General features: G+C 36.9%; 1 protein-coding gene across 4 annotated transcripts in view; it reads left to right on the top strand.

The window, feature by feature from the left end:
* The window catches only part of LOC123782474 (uncharacterized), a 604,024-nt gene that overhangs the window by 22,200 nt on the left and 557,092 nt on the right, over positions 1 to 24,732 (top strand). For 3 of the 4 annotated variants that reach the window (XR_015723165.1, XR_015723147.1, XR_015723156.1), the window contains exon 2: positions 16,070 to 16,263. The gene's annotated coding sequence lies outside the window, so the exon portion shown is untranslated. The other variant, XR_015723170.1, reaches the window with a different exon arrangement.

Here is a 24,732-nt window from a genome sequence, read left to right as displayed (position 1 = left end):
AGCAAAATAAGTCAGTCAGAGAAAGACAAACACCATATGATTTCACTCCTATGTGGAAATTTAAGAAACAGAACCAAGAAACGTGGGGGAAGAAAAAAGAGGTAAACCCAGAAACAGACTCTTAACTACAGAGAACAAACTGATGGTTACCAGAGGGGAGGAGGGTGGGGGGGGATGGGTTAAATAGGTGATGAGGATTAAGGAGTGCATTTGCTGTGATAAGCACTGGGTATTGTATGAAATTGTTGAATCACTATATTGTACACCTGAAACTAATATTACACTGTATGTTAACTAACTGGAATTAAAATAAAAACTTAAAATTAAAAAATACATTTCTCCATTAAAACTTTATTTACTATTTTTAAAGTTGTCAGTATGGTATGTACACCATTTATAACCCAACACACCTGGATTATCTATCATTGCTACCAGATATAAAAATTGCTGTAGTTTTTTTTCTTTTCATCAACTTACTATTTTGACATGTAAAGAAGAGTCATTCTGTAAAATTCTAAACTTCTACAAAGGTAAGAAACGGTGAAATAATAACAACATTTGTCTTCTGTCAGGAAGTATTGACACAGTATTACTATAGCAAAATTGGTTTGTGTTCTGAAGTGTGTCTCATAGATAAATCAGATTTTAGATTTTTTTAAAATAACCTAAATTGTTCTTTTTATATTAATGCCTATAAAAACATCAGGGCACATAAGTGTGGAAAAAAGATTTTATGAAATAGGCATAAAATTTGGATAGAAACCATGAAATTCCCTGAACACTCATTCTCCATATTTGACATTGACACAAGGTCATTTTCAAAGTATAATGTGACATATTTCATATTTCATTAGTGTCTAAATTACGGACTTCTTGGGCAAACAAAGCCCTTTGTAAATGGCAAGGAATTGTCTGTTTACTCTCTTTGCAAGATTCTATCCAGAGAATTGAGGAAAGAAAGGGTGCAGTATATGAATGAAAGCTTAAGACTTTATATAGCAAATTCACGTAATAAAGAAGAGCCCAGAATAATTAAAACATTATCAGCAAAGTCTCTTAGCAGTGAAAGTGGACTATAGTCTATTAGTCAACAATTTCTGACCTTGGAAATTTATTTCACTTCTTGCTTTTTATCCATGCCCATCAACACATGCCAGAATCAAATGCCTAGTGCCATATGTCTAATCAAACAAGCAAAACAACAGAGCATGAAAATGCGGACAAGGATGCCTTTTATACTTTTAACAGTTTTATTTTGATATTAAGAAGAAAAAAATGTCATAAGCGAAATGTGTGTTAATTTAATTGTCTTTTAAATTGTTTAACCAAGAAATAGTAATATTCCAACTCATTTTCTTCCAAATTGATAACAGAAAATTCAAATTCAACTCGTATTTATTAAAATACCTACAATATCATGGCATGTTCCCGGCAAAGTGAAGGAACACAGATGAGTTGTAGGGAGCAAATAGTATGTACTGGGTGCTCACTGGCTGCTGTGGCCTTTTGGGTCTGGGATACTGGAAGAGCTACTGTCCTAACAGATAAGGCTGGCAGAGCAAGTAGGGATCAGTTGAAGAAGACCTTGAATGCAAGGCTCAGCAATATTGTCTCTGTGTTATAGTGCTATAGGTAAGGAGATGCCATCTAAGGTTTTTAATGAGGGAAATGAGCCACTTAGGGAGATTCAGTTTGATTCAACTTTTATAAGAGTAGTTATATATATGTGTGTGTGTGTGTGTGTGTAGTATATATATATACATATATATACATATATATATGAGTAGTTATATATATATGGTGTATATGTGTATATATATATATATATATATATACACTTCAGTCCATTCACATCTTGGTGGAGTAAGGAAGGAAGAAAGAGGAAAGAAGAAAGGGACAAAGGCATAAGGAGCAAACACTAGAGAAGTAGGAAAAAGGAAAACATTGTAAGGAGGGGAAAAAAGGTGAGAAAAAGATTAAATAGGAAATGTAAGTAAATTTTGAATTGAGAATTAGGTGCAGGATATAATCTGCTGTTTCTTGAGGATGTCAGCTTCTGAGAACTCACCCATCATTTCCTAAACTAAAGGTTAAACTGGTTGCTTGCAGACTATAAGCACCTCAAGACTTAGGTTTGTTTTACTTTATTTTTATTTAATTATCTATTTTTAATTTATCTACTCATTTTAAAATTTATTTTCATACATTTTAAACATATTTTATGTTTGAGTGTCTTTATGAGGCTATGCCATTCTGTGATTCGCCATTCCCTATTTTCTTATATCTGTGTTTATATCCCTGGCTCACGTCTGTAGATGACTAAGTCTGTGGTTTCATCTAGAAGACCCGTACTAAAGACTTTATCACTGAACATTGGTAAAAGTATTTGCATTTATACATCCCTTAAAATTAAAAAAAATTAAAACACACATGTTCAGAAATTTTGGAAGATATGTTGTATGCTCCCATTCAATATTTCCAAAGAGAGCAGTGGGATCCTTGGAGAAACGTATCAGATGCTCTCAAAGTGCCTGTCATGCCTTATCAGCAGCCATTAAAAAAGCATCTGCTACAAATATTCAGCCTCCGTGATGTTTATATATACTTTTTTGTACCACTTTAGGCAGGAATCATTTCTTCAAATCTCAATTTTGCTCATTTCCCTTTGGCTTGCTTCAAAACTAGTATATTTCTTTTCTGCTTCTTTTCTTATTTTTTGAAAAAAAATGATTGAAACCAATTAAGCATTATCGACTGGTACAGTATAGGATATTCTTCTGTTTTCATCATGATTGCTTATCCATAAACAATAGCTCTGCTATTGGTCTCATTATAGTTAAATATATTGCCAACTATATTGGTCTCCCACTTATTTTCATTCAGATCTATGCCAAACATCTACAGTTATTCTCTTCTAACTGTTAAGGGATTATAATTCCTCCACTCTTACCAGGAAGAATGCATGTATTTGTCTATGTGAGTTTAATGGAAAAAAGGATATATGTAATAATGATGGTTCTGCATATTACTATTGAGTAGGGCATTTCAAATATCTAGAGTCTAAAAATGTTATAAACTTTTATGCTTATAAAAAAGATGGATTTTATTGTATATGAAAAGTGATTTAATTAGAAAATATTTTTGTAAAGTATGATATTAAGTAATTGGATAACCATGGCAGAGAACAGACACATTCATATCTGCTTCCACTTCAAATCCTACCAAAATAAAGGTAAAGAAATAAACCAAAAAAAAGTTATAAATCCATAAGGACGAATTGACCAGGAGTGGAAAACCAGTTAATTAAGTATGAATGCCAACACAATTTAGAATAACAGAAATGAAAAGGAAGAACCTTAATCCTAAATGCCTACAGAGGTGGGTACAAACAAGTAGTCAATCATAGGCCCTCAGATAATCAGTTCTCAGAAATTAGTCTTGAGTACTTCAAATGGGTGACTAGAGTACAGAGCTGAAAATGGGGTGATTAAGTCATGCCAAAAGGGGCCAGCCTGACTTTGAAGATTGGTGAGAATGACAACTCAGACTTGGTTCAAGATTGCTTGCCCATTGGTACCAATAGATCACTAAGCAAGCTTTACCAGTATAATCTCAAAACAAAGATAGAAAGGCATTTCCTGCCTGTCAAAGACTTTGTATTCCCCTTGCAAAGGTACATTTGAACTGTGATAAAATGGCTTCATGTGCAAGAAATCCACAGATCGGAAGGTTCCGAAGCCATGGGCTTTACACCATTATAAAAAGTAATAGACCCCATTATTCCTCAAAGATCTGCTTAGCACCCTGTGGTGTTTGTTTGTTTGTTTAATTTATTTATTATTAAGTAAGTAAGCTCTAAGTCCAAAGTGGGGCTTGAAATCATGACCCCAAGATCAAGAGTTGCATGTTCTTCCAACATGGCCTGCCAGGAACCCCTGTGGTGCTAATTTTATGTGTCAAGTTGGCTGGGCTAAGGGATGTGCAGATATTTGGTACAACATTATTTCTGGATGTGTTTCTAAGACTGTCTCAGAAGAGATTAGCATTTGAATTTGAGCAAAGAATATCACACTCACTCATTCATGTGGGCATCATCCAATCCACTGAGGGCCTGAAAAGAACAAAAAGGATGAGGAAGAACACATCATTCTTTTTGCTCAAGCTAGGACATCCATATTCTCTTGCCCATGGACTTTAAGCACCCCTGGTTCTTGGGCCTTTGGACTCAGACTGAATTACTCCACCAACTTTCCTGGTTTTCTAGCCAGAAGATGGCACATTTAGGACTTCTTGGCCTCCTTAATCACATGAGACAATTCCTATAATAAATCTCCTCTCTCTCTTTCTCTCCTGTTGGTTCTCTTGCTCCAAAAACCCTAATACATCCCCTATGAATAAATTTTTGCCATGTTCATAGTTCTATCCTTTTGAGTTCTGTAAAGACCTATAACATGTCTAGTCATGGCCCAATTCAGAGTGAAAGTCTGATCTCCAGAGGGCAGTTGGACCCCCAGACTCAGTGACTCCTCACCTCAAAGGTCCACTTACCACCCTGTGGTGTTTGTTTATTTATTATTAAGTAAGCTCTAAGCCCAAAGTAGGGCTTGAAATCATGACCCTAAGATCAAGAGTTGCATGCTCTACCAACATGGCCAGCCAGGCACCCCTGCGGTGTTAATTTTATGTGTCAACTTGACTGGGGATAGAGCAGTGAGCAAATTAAAAACAAAAACAAAAACAAAACCTTGGGGGTGCCTGGGTGGTTCAGTTGGTTAAGTGTCCAACTCTTGATTTTGGCTCAGGTCATGATCCAGGGTCATGGGATTGAGCCCCATGTTGGGCTCTAGGCTGGGTGTGAAGCCTGCTTAAGATTCTCTCTCCCCCTCTCTCCCTCCCTTACCCCACTCACATGCTCGCTTGCTTTCTCTCTCTCAAAAAAAAAAAAATTAGGGCTCAAAGTCAATAAATACTAAAAATAAACTCAGAGAAAACTGCAGAGAACAGAAGTGTGTGTGTGTACACAAAAATATATTTATAGATAGATATATTAGATGAAACTATTTTTGTAGATAAAATGATCAAATAGCAACAATTTCATGCAGCTCAACAAGATTGTAAATATAGATTTTGATATATTTTATATTCTCTAAGAGATCAATAAAGATACGCATCTATAAAATAATAATAAGATCCCATAAACACAGGAGAAATAAAAGCAGAATAAAAAGTCTTTGGAAATTAAAAATCACACTGGAAATTTTTTAAAAGGTAGAAATGTTGAAAGATAAAGTTGGAGATTCTTCCTAAAATTAAAGAAAAAAATAATCGAAAACCATAAGACATGAAATATAAGAAAATTAGAGGGCCAGTATTGACCCAATGTGCTATTAATAGAAGTTTCAAAAAAGAGAAAGAAGAAAAAGAGCTAGGTTTTTTTTTTTGGGGGGGGGGCAGGGGAGAATATCAAAGAAATAATGCCAGACAATTTTATAGAAACAAAGGATATAATTCTGTTGATTAAAAGGATGCTCAGGGAAATTAATGTATAAATATGTCACTGCAAAATTTTTAAACATGAGGAAAAAGGAAAAGATGCTAAAAATATTCTAGGTGGAAAAAATGGTCACAATTATATATGGTCATCCAATTATATGAGGATATTGCTTATATTAGTGACAACACTGGAAGTTAGAAAACAATGGACAATGCTTTTATAATGCAGAGTAAAACAATTTCCAAGCAGTAATTCTCTCCTGGGTGAACTGGGTGAAAGAAATAATTTTCATACTTGCAAAGAATGAAAATATTTAACTTCCTCCCTATGCACTTATCTCAGGAATATACTGGAGGGTGAGCCACACTAAAATAAGGGTGAAAGAGAACAGCATGGAAAATCAGGTCCTGACCCAGGAGGGAAGTGAAAAGAATTCCCAGAACAAAAGCAATGGGAATGTAGCTATGCACTGACCAGGAGAGCAAGTTTCCAGCAGCCGGAGGAGGCAGGGCTCCCTCAGGAGTTTCCAGTATGAAATAGAAATGATAGCTCATCTAATACATTTTACCATTTACTAAATGATATTACGAGGCTGTTGGATGGTGAGAGATAATTATTTGTAGGTCTATATGAGAATAAACAAATGAAAAAGTGAGGCAACAAAAAGTCATATGAGAAAATAAAATTAGATATACCCATTATTAGGTTCAGCAATGACTGGTGTCTACATTTAAAAATAATGTAAATAGGGATGCCTGGATGGTTTAGTTGGTTAAGTGTCTACCTTTGGCTCAGATCATGATCCCAGGGTCCTGAGACTGAGTCCCACATCGGGCTCCCTGCTCCGTGGGGAGCCTGTTTCTCCCTCTGCCTGCTGCTACCCCTGCTGTGCTCTCTCTCTGACAAATGAATAAATAAAATCTTTTTAAGAAATCATGTAAATAGTGAATATTGATATAACTCCAGAATTAACACATAATTGAACTTTGTTGGAGAAAGAAAATAGTGAATGGGAGAAATTGTAAAAAAGCTAAATCTTAGTTACCAATTAAGAAGTCAAAAGATAATGTCTAATGAGTATTCATAGTAGCTTTTTAAAAAAAAAGATTTATAGATTTATTTATTTATTTATTTATTTGAGAGAGAGAGAAAGAGACAGAGTGAGCAAGGGGAGGAGCAGAGGGAGAGGGAGAAAAGCAGACTCCCCACTGGGCTGGGAGCCCAGTGCAGAGTTGGATCTCAGGACCCTGAGATCATGACTTGAGCCAAAATCAAGAGTCAGATGCTTAACCAACTGAGTCACCCAGGTACCCCCATAGTAACTTAATTTTTAATAGCTAGATGTCCATCAGTAGTTGAATGGATGAAACAGTATATCCTATCAATGGAATACTACTCAGCCATGAAAAGGAATGAACTGTTGGCACATGAGTGAATATAAAAATAATTCTAATGGAAAAAAACAGATTATAAAAGTACATACTATATGGTTCAATTTGTATAAAACTCTAGAAATAAACTAATCTGTAGTGACAGAAGACAGATAAATGGTTGCCTGGGGATGAGAGGCTGGAGGTATGGAGGGAAGGATGAATTCAAGGGGCATGAAGAGAACTTTGGGAGTGATGGGAATGTTTGTTATCTTGATTATGGTGATCTTTTCGTGAGTGTGTGTGTGTGTGTGTGTGTGTCAAAATTCTTCAAATTATAAACTTTAAAAATACCCAGTTTATCATGCATCAATTACATCTAAAGAGTGGAAAATAGCCTGTGAGAAGCAGGATTGGAAAAGAGGCAGGTATTGCTGGTTCTTAATGTAAGCCTAATAGTACAATTTGATTTCTTAACTATGTGCATGCATCATTTTCATAAAATTTAATGAACTCTTAGGTCCATTTTGAAAGATACACATACTCTACATAAATGCTCACATAAACTCATGATGCTTTCACCAAAGTAGACACATAGAGGTTGACTTCTGTGTTTAGTGTTTGTTGCTGAATAAATATTTAGGAAATGAATGACAAGAGCTCACTTCTACTCACCTGAAAGTGGAGATCTGGAAAGAAAATCCTTCACTTGCCTTCTGAGACTATCTGATTATATTCCTTCCTAGATTGCCACTGAACTGCAAAGATAAGAATGCTATAATTGATAAGAGAAGTTTGGGAGAATCAGGCAAATAAATCTGATCCACCTTTAACGAGTCTCAAACCAGTTCTCCAAAGTTGGGAGGAACTTTTGTTTGGGCTTTCCAATGGCCAGGTGCTGCAGATGTGGAACCCATTGATAGTGCAACTTTCCCATCAATATGTGTGATGAATTAGCTACTATGTCCTCAGTATGTCCACATAATCAGATGGCATGAGTTAAAATTAGAGATTTCAGAAAAAAAATTGTTTTCATAATAAATATTTATTAAATAAATGAGTAAATATATGAGCAAATGTACTACCACCAATACTTTATGGTCTAACTAGTAGTTAGAACATAGTGTGTAAGTCAGGGAAATCAGGCACAGCTAAGGCTACTGCAGGTGACACTGTCACACTGCCCATTTGACTTTGTGCCTCAGGTCTTCTTGGATTGCTATGACTCTGAACTGAGACATGTATAAGAAAATTCTTTATAAACAATCAAACTAATATAGTGGTAATTTATGATTAATTATACGTTGGCTTTATAACGTGGGTGCCATGGAGTTTTGCAGTGAATATTCAGAATAGTACACTTTATCGTAACTTTAAAGAACTTCTGAAACTTGGTCATAGTCTTGACTATTGTAGCATCACTTCTGCATCTGATTTGGAAAATAGAATTTATCAGCAACCTATTAAGAATATAAATGCCTTGTTAAGTAACTATCAAATGAGCCTTCCTCATGTGGAAAGACTCTTAAAGGCTATTTTACATAACAAAGAAGATCAGCCACCTGGACTTGATGACTTTATTGCTTTATAGGAACAGACTGTGCTCCTTTCAAAGTCATCAGATCAGGGGTGGAAAACCCTGCCTGTCTTACAAATACTTCTTAATGAGTTCACAAGTTTTGTTTTGTGTCGTTTTTTTCTTTTTCTCCCAATTAGTACAAAACTGTACAATTCAATATTTCATTACCCAAACCTTTTTTCAAGACACTTTGGTACTTTGCTTAAAGTTGAAGCCACCTATTCTCCTAGTCTGTTTGCCCTATACCAAAATACCATAAACTGGGTGGCTTATAAACAAAAGAAATTTATTTCTCACAGTTTTAGAGGCTGGGATGTCTAAGATCAAGGCACTGGCACAGACGTGGCATCTGGTGAAAGGCTACTTTCTAGCTCATAGAAGGGCTTTTTAGTTCTTTGCTGTCCATACAAGGTGGAAGGAATCCAGAGAGCTTTCTGGGGTCCCTTTTCTAAGAGCACTAATTCCATTCATGAGGACTCCCCCTCATTACCTAATCACTTCCTAAAGTCCCCCCCCCCCCAACACCATCACCTCAGGGGTTAGGATTTCAATATATGAATTTTGGAGGACACAAATATTCAGACCACAGCACTGCCTAAAACAACAACAACAACAAAAAGCTAGGACAAAGAAGAATTATTACAACGTGCATGGAGATATCTGTCAGAAAGCTGATTGAATCTATATGTGGACTCAAATCTGGTCCAATGAATCATCTTCACTTTTCTTTATCAGCATCTCCTTAAAATATTTCACCTTCCCTCTACCCCTCCCACCACAGACACAGACAAATACAGGTGGAAATGAAGGCTTAGAAGATTCATTATTAAACTTAATTCTTATTCATTCTCAATAGAAATTTGTTGCTTAGAGAGAGATAAACAATTTCCAGAAGAGAAAGATGTTTTATTATGACTGATATAAAAATCAATGATAAAAGATAGGAGGGGGGAACACAAAACCTCATATCCTTGACTCTTTACTGGCTTTTTTTCTTTCCATTGGGGTGGTAGGAGAGAGTACAGTTCTAGCAAAGGAAGTAAAGAATGTGAAAATATCAGTATGAATGAAAATATCATAACCTTCAGGTTATGGTGACTGGCCATGAGCATGAATTATAGTATGTCCGTCTATATTAGCAGTGAAAAAAAACAGAAGGTCCAAGTCCTTCTAGCTAAACAGAGAATAAATAGCCATGTACTGTGTTTTAACATTTATAAACAAAAACCAGAACAATTAAAGAGATTATTATTACTCATTAATTTCAAGTTATAGTCATTTTCTAATTGGATTTGCATGTTGACAACAAGCTCCATCAATTCTGAATCCTTGCCTGTCTTCTGGATTTTATGTGTTTGAAAAACATGGAAGAATCCTTTTATTTCACTGGTTTGGAGGAATAGGGCTAATGATACTATAGGTGATGTGGCATCAGGCATTTTATAATTCAAGTCAGTGAGATTACAGAGAGCATAAATGGTCTATTAATACATTCAAAACTATGTAATAAGAACCCAGTTTCTCCCAAAAATCTTCTAAGTAGGGAAACTCTCAGGTGCCATGGCAGGAACACGGTGTGTTGAGACACTGATCATGCTGGGAGATGATGAGCCTAGAATTTGGGGTCAGAAGCGCTTGGTTTAAGAGGAATCCCTACCACTTGCTCGGTAACTGTGCAACCTGGAGCAAGGCTCTTGACTGGCTTCTTCAGCTGAAGCCTGGGCATCAATATGCCTGTCATGTCTTCCCAGAGTAATTATATCAAGATAAAATAAGATACCATGTAAAACTGTCATACTTGATAAAGTGTGATACAAACATAATGCATTATTTTTCTTTCTTGAGTAAAACTGAAAAAAGAACCCATTATAGGATCATCTGAAAACTTTCTAACCTAAGCAGCTGTAATAAGATCCTGCTGTATTAGTTACTGTGGAAAACCATATTTTATTTACTGGCATTAAATATTTTTATAGCGGTATTCTGAATAAAACCCAATATTATTAGATTCTGTCAACTGCTATAGAGAGACCTAGTTTTTAATGAAATGATTTTAAAATTTCATCTTCACCCTTTGGTTTGGGGGTGGCCAGTTTTAATGATAGTGGGACCAACTTTTAAACAGAGAAAGATTGAGGTCAAATAAGAGGCATTATGTTATGCACACATAATAAGTATTTTGGGGTGCCTGGCTGGTTCAGTCGGTAAGCAACTGACTTTGTCCCAGGTCATGATCTCAGCATCCTGGGATCCAGCCCCACATCAGGGTCTGCGCTCAGCTGGGGGACTGCTTGTCCCTCTGCCCTTCCCCCCCCACACTTGTGCCCTCTCTCTCTCAAATAAAAATATAAAATCTTCAAAAAAGGAGCTTAAAAATAAATAAAAATAATTTTAATTCCACACGACCTAAGTTTTACAGTGATGATGACTGCACTTCCCTATTTAGCAGAGATTCTAAGAGAAGAATCAGCAATGCTATGCAGAGTCTTTGGCAAGAAGGCCTGGGTCCATAGTCATCATGCCAGGCTGCTTAGCCGTGGACCGACACCCAAATAGAAGGTTCATGTAAGGCCCAAAGGTGGCTTAATAGGAAGAACAGCATTGCAACAACCTGAGCTCCCATATCCAAGCACTGACTTGATCTATCACTTGGATACATTGCTCCAGATGGTTTCAAAATCCCTTTCAAAGCTATAGTGTTATGCCTTGCCTTACATTGCCCTACACTGTAAATGCCTCCAATTTAGAGACAATGTATTTTCTAAAGACTATGCAAGGCTATACACATAATAAGAAATTAGTTTTCACAAACTATATTACCTTAAGTCAGTAAGTTTGGGCTTCAGATTCCTCATTGGAAGAATGGTTTATTGAACCCTTTCTGTCTTATCAATGTATTTGTATGTGAAGGTAGGATATACAAGCATTAGGTGGTCTTAGTAAATTCACTGTTGAAATTCCATCCTCCTGACTCTAACCTGGCCTTTTCCATCAAGGGTTGCTATCTGACATGGTACCATTCCACAGCACTGAGAGCACTCTACTATTTCATGAGATGGGCTACAGGCCCCAGCCAAAACATTTTCTTTCCAACAGTCATGCAGCTGCCACTTCACTCCCAAGCAGGGCTGTTGTGAGACAGTTCATATTCATAAGCACATCATCCCAAATGGTAGAAGGATTTCACCTCTCCTAGCTCCTCACTATGGGCTAGTACAGTAGCTCCGCTAAGTAAGGAACTTTTGCTGTCTTTAGATCAGCAAGTTTATTCCCTCTTCTAGGTTTTCCAGAGAACCAATGATGCCATCATACCCAAAGACATAATTCGGAGAGTCATTATTATATATAGTCATAGTATGTCCTCAGGAGATGAATATTATTAGTTGGTTTTCTCTTGAAGGGAGGTGCACAGGGGATGCACTGCCTAGCTGCCACTGATATTCTAGACTCCAAATTCCTTTTAGCTCTGACATCAGGATTCTTAGCCAGTCCTGGGAATAACAGCAGAGGGAGCTGGCAAACCCACAGAACAACTGGAATAGTAAACCAAATTAAAAGACAGGAGCAGGTTTTACTTAGGCTTTCAAGTTATTGCATTCAGTGTAAGTATTTAGATATATTTGTCCTCACAGTCTTTAGTACCTTAAAAAAGAAACAAAGAGAAATGACAACAAATTCTTGCATGCTTTTCTTGGTTATCTTTTTTGTTGTTTTTTATTTGAAGAGAGAATATGTTTATATTCACCTTCAAATCTTTTAAAATCTAAATTGAGGTTTGAATTAGCTCTCAAAGTATTAACGAAGTAGTTAGATACTTTATGAAACTTTACTTCATTATTATTACTATAAAATGTCAACATGAGATTAGGCCACATATATAGAGGAGAAACTTGGAGGCATCACAAGAGTATTATCCAATGAAAACAGTAGGTCATATTTTCTCTGATTATAGAGTCTAAAAATCACATCTTTGGTAGGTATAAAGTTCCAATGCAGTATTCCATATCAATTAAGATATATTCGGTAATTGTCAAATCTCAATTACTGCCTGTGCTTTATTCTCATTGTATGTATGTGCACACATGTATATGTGTATACACAGCTGCAGCTGAATTAGACCTGGGTCTGAGGCACACTTAAACTTCTGACAGGTGCCCAGTGAAATACTCAGTCAGGACAGATTCAGCCATTCCCATGCAGCCTTGGCCCCAGTCGTTTTAATAGTTAGTCACAAGCATTATTTTATAAGTATCATCACTGTTTGTGCTATTAATAATTGGATACTTACATAAAAAATGGATCAAGTCAGACGTACTTGCTCCTGACATCTTGCGAGACACATACATAACAATGGAAGAAACTCATTCCATGACATCTGTGAAATAAAGAATACTTTTAGGGGTTAGATGCAAAGGCTTTGGGAAGCTTCAGGAAAAAAAAATGTTTTCATGCATTCCAAGAGATATGTATTTTCTTCTATTACCTTTTCTTGATACCATTTTCATCAATAAAGGTCTTCATCTAGTTGCAAAAGATACAAAGAAAATTCTTTTTATATCATAGTGAGAACAACCTTGATGTAGTTCCCCTAGCTTTGAATTATAATGTATGTCATCAGTAATGTAAGTTGTTATAATTTACTTCTGACATTAAGATGTTGCTTTAGGGCATATTGTTGCAAATGTATCCTATTCACTTTCTTGCCTTCTAAATGCCCTTCATGTTTCAGTAAAACAATCCAATCAAAACTAAAGACCAAAAACACTGTAAAACAAATCAAGCATATAAACAGTTCCTAAGCACTCCTGTTACATTTTAGCCCTTTAGCCAGAGGCTCTTAAATGTCTGAAGCTGTACACAGTAGTTTAACTTAGCAAACTGACCGCAGAAAATGTCATCAGTGCACACTTTTTTAGTTAGGTTCTTAAGGACTGTATCTTCAAAAGACCTGGAGGATGCTGGAATTATTTGGAGAACCAGAAGCTGCTTTAGGTAGAACTCTCTTAGAGCATATCCGGGTTTAATTAACCATGTCCCTTCCCCTTGTGCCAGCTTGGGGTAAGAGCCTTGAGTCTGTGACCTCATTCTGGAGCCAGCAAACAAGAGTCCTGCACTTTTCCAGTGAGATGTTCCCAGTAAGATAGGGATTATTTTGGAAGGATTTGGATGTTTGTGGTTGGTAGCAGAAGCATTAATTCAAAGTTGTTAAGAAGTCTTCCACTTGTGCAGTCTCTGGAATAAGGATTTTTATTATTGTTGCTAATAGTGATAAATTAAATTTCTGGAGCAGGATATGAATTCACTGTAGGAAAATATTGCCAGATGTTTATTGCAAAAATATCAGGCCACTAATGGCGAAAGTAGTGAAAAAGTTGTTTCTGTAGTGATACTTTCCTTCCAGGGTCCAAAAGAGGGCTTTTAATATTAACAAACGGAATGATTTTAATATTAATTCTTAAATACCCTACTCTCAAACAATTTAAAGAGAGAATATGTATGTATATATGTATGTATGTATGTACATATAGTTTTTCACATTACAAAATGATATCGGAGCCTAGTCCTTTTAGGTAAGATCGTCACGAATTTCTGATTATTCCATGTATTTCGTAACATGTATCAAGCACCTGCTTAGTACAAAGCATAGTACTCTCCTGGGTACTGGGGATACACCAGTGATTGGCATAGATATGGTCCCTGGTCTCATGGAGCTAGGTAGCATTCTACTTGGGGCAGGCAGACAATACACAAGTAAAGAGATAAACAATACACTTTTGGACAGTAATAAACACTATGAATAAAAAGAATAGGCTGATGTAATTCAGAATGACTGAACTTAAATGTTTTTGCTTTACAGCATCAGAAAGACTTCTTAAAGAGATATTATGTGAACTGAGATGCAAATAGCCAAAGAAATTTGTTCAGAGTTAAGTGCAAAGGCAGGGAGGGAACAACCTCGGCTTAAATGAGAAATAGGAGGGAATAAGATCATGATGTCCAGGGAACAAAAGGAAGTTGATGCAATAAGTAGGTTTGGGCAGACAATGCAGAGGCTTGTAGGCTGTGGGAAGAAGTGTGGATTTTGCTCTGAATGCAACAAGACACTGTTGAAGATTTAAGTGAAATTAATAACATCAAGTGTCATTTTCCAATTGTTCCAACCTTTTTAAAGGTTACTCTGGATAGTCTTGGATGATGGTATGGGGTGCAAAAGTGGAAAAAAGGAGACCAGAGGACTATCAGAATAAAGGAAAGAGGGTAATGGCATGGGCTGGGATGGTGGCAATGGACAGAGAGAAGGGGCAAGATTTGGGCATATATTAGAAGTAGAATTCTTAGCTGATGGTTTGTAAAAGACAGAATTCTAAAATGGCCCCTAAGGTTCTACCCCCTGGTATACATGCCTTGTATAACCTCCTCGCCTTGAATGTGAACAGGACCAGTGAATATGATGGGATAGTCACCTCCCATAATTACATCACATTGATTGAGATTTCCTTACAGCAAACTGGAAAGAAATTTTTCTGCTGGCTTTGAAGAAGTAAGCTGCCGTGTTGTAAGAGGGCTATATGACTGGGACTTGAGAGTGACCCCTAGGTCCTGAGAATGACCCCATCTAATGAAGGACCTTAGCCCTAAACCACAAGTCTGTAAATTCTACCAACAACCTGATGAGCTTGGAAGAGAACCCCATGCCTTGGATGAGATCACAGCCCAGCTGACACTTTGATCACTGCCGGTTAGATCCAGAGTGGCTAACCAGTGCCTGGACCCCTGATCCATGGAAAATGAAAGAAAATAAATTGTGTTGCTTTAAACTGTTAAGTTGGTGGTAAGCTGCTACAAAGCAGTAGAAAATTAATACATGATTTATAATATACAGGTCAAAAGAAAAGCATAAAACAAGAGGAAGTTCAAAATTGTTGACTTGGTGCCTGCCATCTTCTCCAAAAAAAAATTAGCTGATTCTGGGGCTAGATCAGAGAAAGAACAAAAGGAGCACAAATATCTTTTTGTGCCAGAAAGGAAGGAAGTACTCAAAGAATGAGGGGGATGTGTCAAAAGGGACATGGGGCCCGTCTAAAGGGGACTCCCACTGGCCAACTCTAAGACCACTTGAACATCAGAATTAATTATAAAGTAATGATTTACAACCCATCAAAAAAAAATAGCAATTCATAGGTCCATAACATATAAGTAAGTGAAGAGATAAATAAATTAGGGAGAAGGGAAAATTCTTCCTTAGAGCGGAATGCTAACTAATAAATCTGGAAGGAATTTTGGATATAGAAAACTCAGCATTTGATAAATATCATAGTCATGACTGATTCAAGTGGAAGGTATGAAAGGATGCCAAGGCTGCTGGCGGGGGGCTTGATGGGGAACGACAGATCAGTCATGGTCCAAGCAGAGAAGCAGAGCCCTCAAGAAATTATATATATGTATATATATGAAATATATATGACTTAAAGACATATGATATATATTTTACATATCATTTTAAATATATACTGTATAATTATATTTTATATTTATATATTATTTATACTACATATTTATTACATATAATTATAATAATTATATACATATTTATACTATATCTATATCTATCTCATACACTTGCAGAAAGATTTGGCCTTCTACAATTGTGGAAAACAGTTAAACAGATGATGCAGGCTGCTGTCTCAGTGTGATACTGGAGTTTTATGTCTAGTAAGAAAGGGAAAAATGAATGGAAAGAAGTTGGGGCGCAAGGGAAGCAAGCATGAGTTGGAACACAAGCACAAGCTGCAGACCATGAAGATGTACTGAAACCCGAGGTAGGTGATGGTGTGTGTGTCCTGCAGAAGTCAGAACCCTTCAACCCTGCCCAGGCACCAGAGAAACTGAAAAGGGAACCAGGGAGAACTTGTAGACCTGGCTGCGGCACACCAGTGAGGAAAACCGATAGGTAAGTGACAAGGTGTGAGAGCACAGAATGGCTGGTGCTTCACTTCTATGCTCTAAGTGACCCACAGGAACCACGTATGGCCCAGCATAATCACAAACATTCTGGGAAGTGTAGTTCAGCCTAGCCAAGTTGACGCACTGCAAACCCTCATAGTGAGATATAGGTTTAGATGTTAACTTTCCACAAAATACCTATCATTTATAAAGGGAAAAGTGATTTTAAGGTAGAAAAATTTGGCAGACATCAATTTATGAAGGCTTACATCACCCCTTGTGGGAAGGATTGTCCTGATGCCCTGAGAATGATATAACTTCATTTCTCTGGTATTCCTTGTCTGCACCTGGGGAAGCATGCATAACCCTAGTCTGCACCTCGGGAAACTCAGGCTGAGTGACATCCTATAGAATGAAAGATCCTTACTCTTTAAACACCAGACATAAAAGGCAGGGAAAGGTTAAAGGACTGTTCTAGATTTCAAGTGACATCAGAACTAAATGAAAAGCATGACCCTGGATGTCATCTTGGAGCAAAGGCGAAAGAGACTTGACTGAGACAGTTGGAAAAACAAATGGATTTCAGATTTGGCCATGGTGATCAATCAATGTAGATTTCCTGTTTTGGATGGTTATGTGGCAGTTTTGTTGGAGAATGTCCTGATTTTGGAAAACACACACTGCAGTATTTAAGAAGAAAGCAGCACCAAAGCTGCAAGTTGCCCGTAAGTTGGCCAGGGAAAAAAAAAAAAAAACGATAATGGAATATATGTTATATGTATTCACAGGGAGAGAGAGATGGAACAAATGTAAAATATAAACAATTGGGGAAGCTAGATAAGGGAGATTTGGCAGTTCTTTGGACTGTTTTTGCAAATTTTTTTATTAGTTTAAAAATGCTTCCAATTATATATATATATATAGAGAGAGAGAGAGAGAGAGATCTATATACAGATAAATCTATATATAGATATACGTATGGAAAACACAAAAACCACTGACCATGAGTTTTCCAACTGTTGCTGCGAGTCGGGGGCTGAGAAATGGAGAACTAATGGGGATATTTGGCCTCAAGGAAAGGTTCTTTTAAAAGTTGGCTGGTAAAACTTGTTTGTATGTTCATGACAATATTACAAGCAACTGCAAAGAGCACAGGGAAAGTAATTTCAGGAATAAAATCCTTGAAAAGCACCAAAGAGTTGATGTCCATGTGACAAGTAGATGGGATGGTCTTTGTGAGAAGCAGAGATATTTGCTCTTTGAGACAGAAACGAAGCAGTGAATTTAAATCTGGATTCTGGTAGGATTTACTAAATAGGTAATACTTAAAATCAGAAATATCCCCAGCCACGATGATTAGTAATTAATCAGAAAAAAGGGTAAACCAAAAATAAATTATGTTACAGGATTTCTTTCCGTTAGTACCCACCATTCTTGGTCACGCCGCTTCAGAGAATGAAGAGGTAGACCAGACAAATGAAGAGTGGTGGGCAGCAAAGCAAAGTTTATTGAGTGATACTAAAGCAAAGTTTATTCAGAGTACAAAGCTCCCGAAGTGGGAGGGGACCCAAGAGGGTTCCCACTGGAGTTTTAAGTCTAGGGGTTTTTACAGGCTTGTTGGTGGGCTGTTTTAATCTGATTAACCCTCCATGTGCATGTCACCCAGTCAGGTTTTTGTCATCTGTCTAACACGTGGGAAAGGGTAGAGGGCTCCTTCCAGGACAGTGTAAAATCCTTTTAATGGTGGTTTCCTCCTAGGTCAGGGGTCCCCTGTCCCTGCCTGCCTTTCTTCCAACTATCCTTTATTAAATTATATTCTTCTTCTTATTATTATTATTATTAAAGATTTTATTTATTTATTTGACAGAGAGAACACAAACAGAGGTAGTGGGAGAGGGAGAAGCAGGCTCCCCACTGAGCAGGCAGCTGGATATGGAGTTCCATCCCAGGACTCTGGGATCATGACCTGAGCCGAAGGCAGACGCTTAACCAACTGAGCCACCCAGGCACCCCTAAATTATATTATTTTTTAAAAAGAAAAGAAGCCTATGCCAGTTCTGGGGAAGGGTGTGTGATCCCACCCAGTCAAGTTACCCAAAGATTTACTGATTTAGGCGTTGGCCCCACTCTGGACCTCTCAGGAAAGGTGAAAACTAATTTCCATTTGAAGCAGAAAAATGCTTTGGTTAGACAGAGTATGTGTGTGATTGTCTAGTGGAAAAGATAATTGAGGAGTTACACTTCAGTGTCTTTTGTTCAAAATTCTTCAGGCTTTATTGAGATCTGTCATTGAATCATAATCCTTTTCACAAACACCATAAAATTTTAGCATTTTAAAACTCTGTACATTGGAATTAGTTGCTATTTTCACTTACTCATCAAAGCATAGTTGTTGTTTTTTATATAAATCTACCAAATTATCCTTCAGGAGTATTGATGAATTTGCCAATGTTCCTTCCCCGCTGTGTACATTTTTCTCTGTTTATGTTTCAGCTTAAATACATATAATTATTCTCTGTTTTATAAATAGTCTGTTTCTAAACTCTTTGCTAACAAAGGAAATTGTATCTTTTTGAAATGTGTACACAATGCCACCTCCACTGGCCTTGTGAATTGCACACTGGTGCTACCAGGGGCTCAGGGTTAAATCTCAGCTCTATCACTTACTACTTTCTTGACCTCGGAGAATATATTTATCTTCTCTAGCTTGAATTTCCTAAAATGTAAAATACAGGAGGAGTTATCCCGTGCTCCATATGAGTGTACTATTTTTATAATTCATCCTTTCCCTGGGGTTACACTAAGTATTTTAATTCTTCTCCTGGGATTTTACTATGTAATTAGTTTAAATCATGTGTATTAAGGTCACTGAGACTTAATACTAAGACAGAAACAAACAAATTCTTTAGGAAAGCAGGGACTCTTCAGAATTATCCAACCAACCCACATTTACCTCTAGGGGTTTTCTAGTTGTTTTTATGTTATTTCGTAAATAGTTAAGGGCTAATTTTAGGACCTAATCCTGCACAATGTGGTCCTGCCCTGCACAGCCTACATCACTGTGATGTTGTGCAGATTAAATGAGGGCGGGAACATGTAGCACCCTCGTGAGGGTTCTGGCACATAGAGTGCTGTTGGTAAATGTTAAAATCATCATTATTGTTGGTGGTGGTTATTCCTGATCCTCCCTTTTACTAAAAATCATGCTGCTCTCCAGAATCCATGCAAATAATATACTTCCCTTGGACAACCAAGTTTGGAAACTGATTTTATACCAAAATGTGTAAAATACCTTGAATAACCTTCACAAGGACACAAGGACTCCCAAGTTAGGAAATGTCACTAGCAGCAGCAAAACCCAAGTCTTTGGATTTCTTTTCCAGTCCTCCCTAGTAGTCCTTTTAGTAGAGATACTCTGTTGTGCTCCCACACTGCTTCCAGTCTAGTCTTTAAGACGGCTTCTCATTACCCTAGCTCAGTTGGGGGGTAAGCCTCTCGCATTGTTTAGATCACTGCACAGAAAATCACTCAAGTGAGAATTCATTTGTTTCTTATGCTTCCACCCAATTCTATTCTCTTACTAACAAAGATAGATGTGCATTTCCTGTCCTTACCATTTCTTTCTCCAGAGAAGTTAGAAATCTTAATTTTCGTTGTCCCTGTCCAGTGTTAAACAGAGTTTCATTTTTATTTTGGTTAAGTTTTTCTAATTTAATGGTTAAGTACTTTTGCTTTTAGCCCATTGATTTGATTAGCTTGAGCTTCTGTGCATTCCTAGAGGAGTCCTGGGAACTTTGTATTTTATGAAAGCCTATGTTTTCACCAGGTTAGAGAAATCTTTCACTATATCCAATATGGACAAATGCATTTGTTTATATTAGAGATCAGCATGTAGACTTACATTATTATGACTTCTGTATTAGTCATGAGAGGACCTCCAGGGCTTTTAGCCACACAGAAATGGCTGCCTCCTTAGAAAAGCAGTCGAATCACAAATGATTGTCAAAGTCCAGGAGTTTAAACCCTATTAGGGACCATGCTAATGATGGGCATTTTAAGTACAATGAGACCTGACACTGTTTTCTGTAAAACCATTTGCCCAGCTTCTTAAAACTTAAAATTGAGAATCCTTACAATGACCTGGGAGGTACAGGATTACAACACAAACAAATAGAAAGCAGATTTATAAAATCATTCTCGATACGATCCTATCATACTGTGCTAAATTACTAGATGAATGGAGTGAGAGGGCTTCAAAAATATTTCATTACCCACTCACTACCATTCTTCTACTTTTGCTGGCTCTTTATCACCTCCTGCTATATGATACTAATTAGCAATTTGGAATTACTGACTCTTCAGGTTTTCCTCAAGTACCTGAGCTACAACTGGTCATTCTGAAGTTGGAGGAGATTTGAAAAGTTCTAGTGGAAACTTTTTGACTGGGAGCAATGCCTTTAATCTTTGGGGATTGAGAGAAGGAGGGACAAGGTAAATCTTGTGTCGAGAGTGACCATTGGACCGTGGATGATTTACGATTTCAAGGAGAAAGGTGTCAAGAACTGATTGTTTTCCCCCCAGCTTGTCTTGGGATCTTCATGTTTGAATTAAATACACACAAGAGATGGGCTATGGTGTGAACCCAAATTATAGGATGGTTTATGTGCAACCAGAAGACCTCAGGTCTGTATTCAGCTGTCTTTTCAGACCACTAGCGTGGGGCAGAAAAACTTTTCCTTTTTCCCTTCCAGGTTCCTTGGCTGGTGCAATAATTAAATTGCTGTAAGATAGACTAATAGAAGAGAAATTTAATTTTGTATGTATAGAAGCCTCATAAAAATAGACTCAAAGAAGTAAAGCAGGAAGCTTTTATACCATTTAGACAAAGAAACAATAAATTTATGAGAAATTGACAAGACCAAGAAGTTTAGGTTTAGGGTAATAAATTGGTGAAGAGGTAACAATGTTTGTTTATATAGCCTTCTGGGCACAAAATTCCCTATCTCTGGTGATAAGGATGCCTTCTACCCTCCTGGGACAGAGAGGGTACCTCACATGGGAGATTTAGCTCCTGATTTCAGGGGGGACAAGGCATGTCAGTGTCCTTTTTGCACTGGCTATTTCATAAGTACCTTTAATTCAAAATAATCAACCTACCAAAGTGGTATATTTTGGGGTGACGTATCCTCTCCCCTTCACTAGCACAGCTTTTTTGTTTGGAATTTCTGTAAATGACCAGCAATCGTTAAGGCCAAATGAATCCCCAACTTATATATATGCTGAAACTGAGAAGTTTCTTTCTAGATGTTTCTGGTTGCAAAAGCCTGAAAGAATTTGCTGAAGTAAAACCTTTCTCATATTTTTGGTGCCCCTACTTCACTGATTTGCCTGCACCATATTTAATCTGCCTTCTCTTAACCTGTTGGTCAATTTTAAAACTTCATATTTCTTCATCAATTTATATGTATTTATTTATCATATTATGTGACTTTATTGTGCTTATGCTATACATTAAGGGCTATGGAAACACTAAAGATATAGCAATGAACAATAACCTATCCCTGAAGTCAACAAACTAACAGTTAGTAAAGATGACAGACAAGTAAACTGGCAATTATATCTCAGTATTGTATGAGCCACAGAAAACAAAGTGTTGGGAGGCAGGGTAGCACAAAAAAAGGAACAGTAATTCAACTTTGGCTTGGGAAGTCAAGAAGGTTTCTCAGAGATGCAGTCTAAACCAAGATCTAAGGTCTTAGTAGGTGTTTTAAGGAGAATTGAGGTAAGAGCCCGAGTGTCTGCAAAATCCACAAGATTATTTCATACTCGTTTCTTCCTTCCATTCATGTTTATTGGTTAAATTGAATTACCATTTAATTCATTTATTTTGGGAGATTGGTAAACAAAGCTGATCTGCTTACCATTTAATAAGAGATTTTTGAAATTGAAAATGAGCCAAGAGAAGAAAGAGCATCAGTTTGGATGCCAGATATTAGAGCTTACTCCTGGGCCATTAGCTTCAGATTTGTGATTTTTAGTTTCCATTTCTTATAGCAGCTTGAGCTCAAGAGTGGCTTGAAATTATCAAACTGGCTTCAAGAAGACACTCAGGAGGTTCATTAGCATGAAGCATCATGTCATGGTTACCTATACCTGTATCTTCTGTTCGGTTCCTTAATGACAGGGTGGAAAGCCCTAACTCCTTCCACTGAGAGCAATTTCCCTGGGCAAATTATTTAAACTCTGTAGGCATCATTTCCTCTATTCATAATATGGAAAAACACATACCTATTTACCAGATTGTTGTAAGGAACACTTATAGCTATATTAATTCTCAAAAACAAAGCAATGTACATAGTAAGTGCTCCATTTATTTTTACATGAATATATAGAAAGTGATCTCAGCTCGTACTTCAGCAGTCCACAGAAAAGTTCTCTCAAATTTCTTTGATTGTGTACACCAGCTGTTAAAAAAAAGTAAATTTGGGGGTGCCTGGGTGTCTCAGTCAATTAAATGGCCAACTCTTGGTTTTGGTTCAGGTCATGATCTCATGGGTCCCAGGATTGGGCCCTGCCTAGGGCTTTGAGCTTAGCAGAGAGTCTGCTTAAAGATTTTCTCCCGCTGTTCTTCCTCCAACTCACATGTGCTCTCTCACTTTCTCTAAAATAAATAAATAAATCTTTAAAAAAAGTAAAATTTAACATACATATTAAACCCATATACACATTACATCTATTTTTATACTAATATATATTTCAATTTAAAATTATACATTAAAATTGGGTTGCTCAATTGGTGAAACATCCAACTCTTGATTTTGGCTCAGGTGGTGATCTTGGAGTCTTGGGATCAAGCTACGCTTCAGGCTTTGTGCTCAGCAGGGTGTCTGCTTGGATTCTCTCTCTCCTTTGTCCCTCCCCCCAAATAAATAAATAAATCTTTAAATATATATATATATATATATACACACTAAAATTATATTGAAATTACATTGAAATGTATCAGATTTAAAAATAAAAATGAAAATTCTAATTTCTTTTCCTACACGTTTTCTTCCTTGATGACACCCATTAGAGGGGGCTTAATTCATTCATAGTCTCTTATTTCAGAGCATCCATGCTGAACAAACCATTACTAGTTATTTAAAAATTCTATATTGCACAATTAACAGGCTATAAATATTTTGAAATGTGTGTGTTAACAGTGAAAAATGATCCCTTTCAGAGGGCTGTTGGTAGTTAAGACTCATTGGTGGTTAAGCCAAGATATAGGGTAGCTTTTCTTTGGGCTAGATTTTATTTTGTTTCCTTTAATCAGGTAACTGGGAATTTTAGGAAACCAGATGGCAGAGGACACCAGACACGGGCCATGAGGTTCATAAGCTCTCTCTTTGCTATGTGAATATCCAAATGATATCTGTATGTTACTGACACTGCTGTCATTTCTCTGTGTGGTGACGGTAAACTTCAATCTACCTAAAGCACGCTGGGCTCCAGAACTGGCAGGAGTCTTTTGTATTTGGATTCCTAATGATGATACAGTGGTTGTCCCTGTTCCAAGTTTCTCCAGGTTCATATGGACTACTGTTGTTGTAAGGTTTTTTATTTCAACTCTCTGGCAAGACTGTAGCCTAGGTATAATTGGTTGTAAAAATTCGGGAGACTTAAAAAACAAACAAACAAAAACAACAACTTAGGAGATTTTACCCATGTAAAAAACCAATATAATCTTCCTTTATGTTATTTTGAAATGAAAAGGCACATGTGGAAGATGTTCATGTGTAATTTATTCTTCTTGGAACAGTTGTGAACATATCTTAGAGGAAAAGCACAGTGACCTTGATTGTTATACTTTGCTTATCAAAATATTGCAATATATTTCCATTTTCTATTCTCCTAAGAAGGAAGAAAAGATTGCTAGAGGGAAGGTAGCAAGATACTCAAGTTCCATCTGAAGAGTTTCCTCAGGATCCCTGAAACACACTACAGAGTGAGAGACTAGACTTTTCTACTTTCTGTGGTAGGTGGTATGTACTTCTCTCCATCAGAGCCAGATACAAATTTTTATGATTTCACTGCTCTCAGGGCTAAAAAAAAAAAAAAAAAAAAAAAAAAAAAAGTGATCAGCACAAGAGAGAATAAGAAGTACACAACAGGCACTAATTCATAGCAAATATCAACTCCTTCTGGATGGAAATAGCAAAGATGTCTTGCTCTATAGAATCAGTTGTTTGGTTAGTTAACATGGCAGCTCTCCAGGGAAATATCCCTTATCCGTTATTCTCCATACTTCTGAGGTTGCCGTCTGAGGCACTCATCCCTAATGTTCAAATTCAGGCTGACTC

Source organism: Ursus americanus, chromosome 1 (assembly GCF_024610735.1).
Source record: "Ursus americanus isolate L20-20 chromosome 1, mUrsAme1.1.p, whole genome shotgun sequence".
Classification (NCBI taxonomy): Eukaryota; Metazoa; Chordata; class Mammalia; order Carnivora; family Ursidae; genus Ursus; species Ursus americanus.
This window is presented reverse-complemented; position numbering and strand designations above follow the sequence as displayed.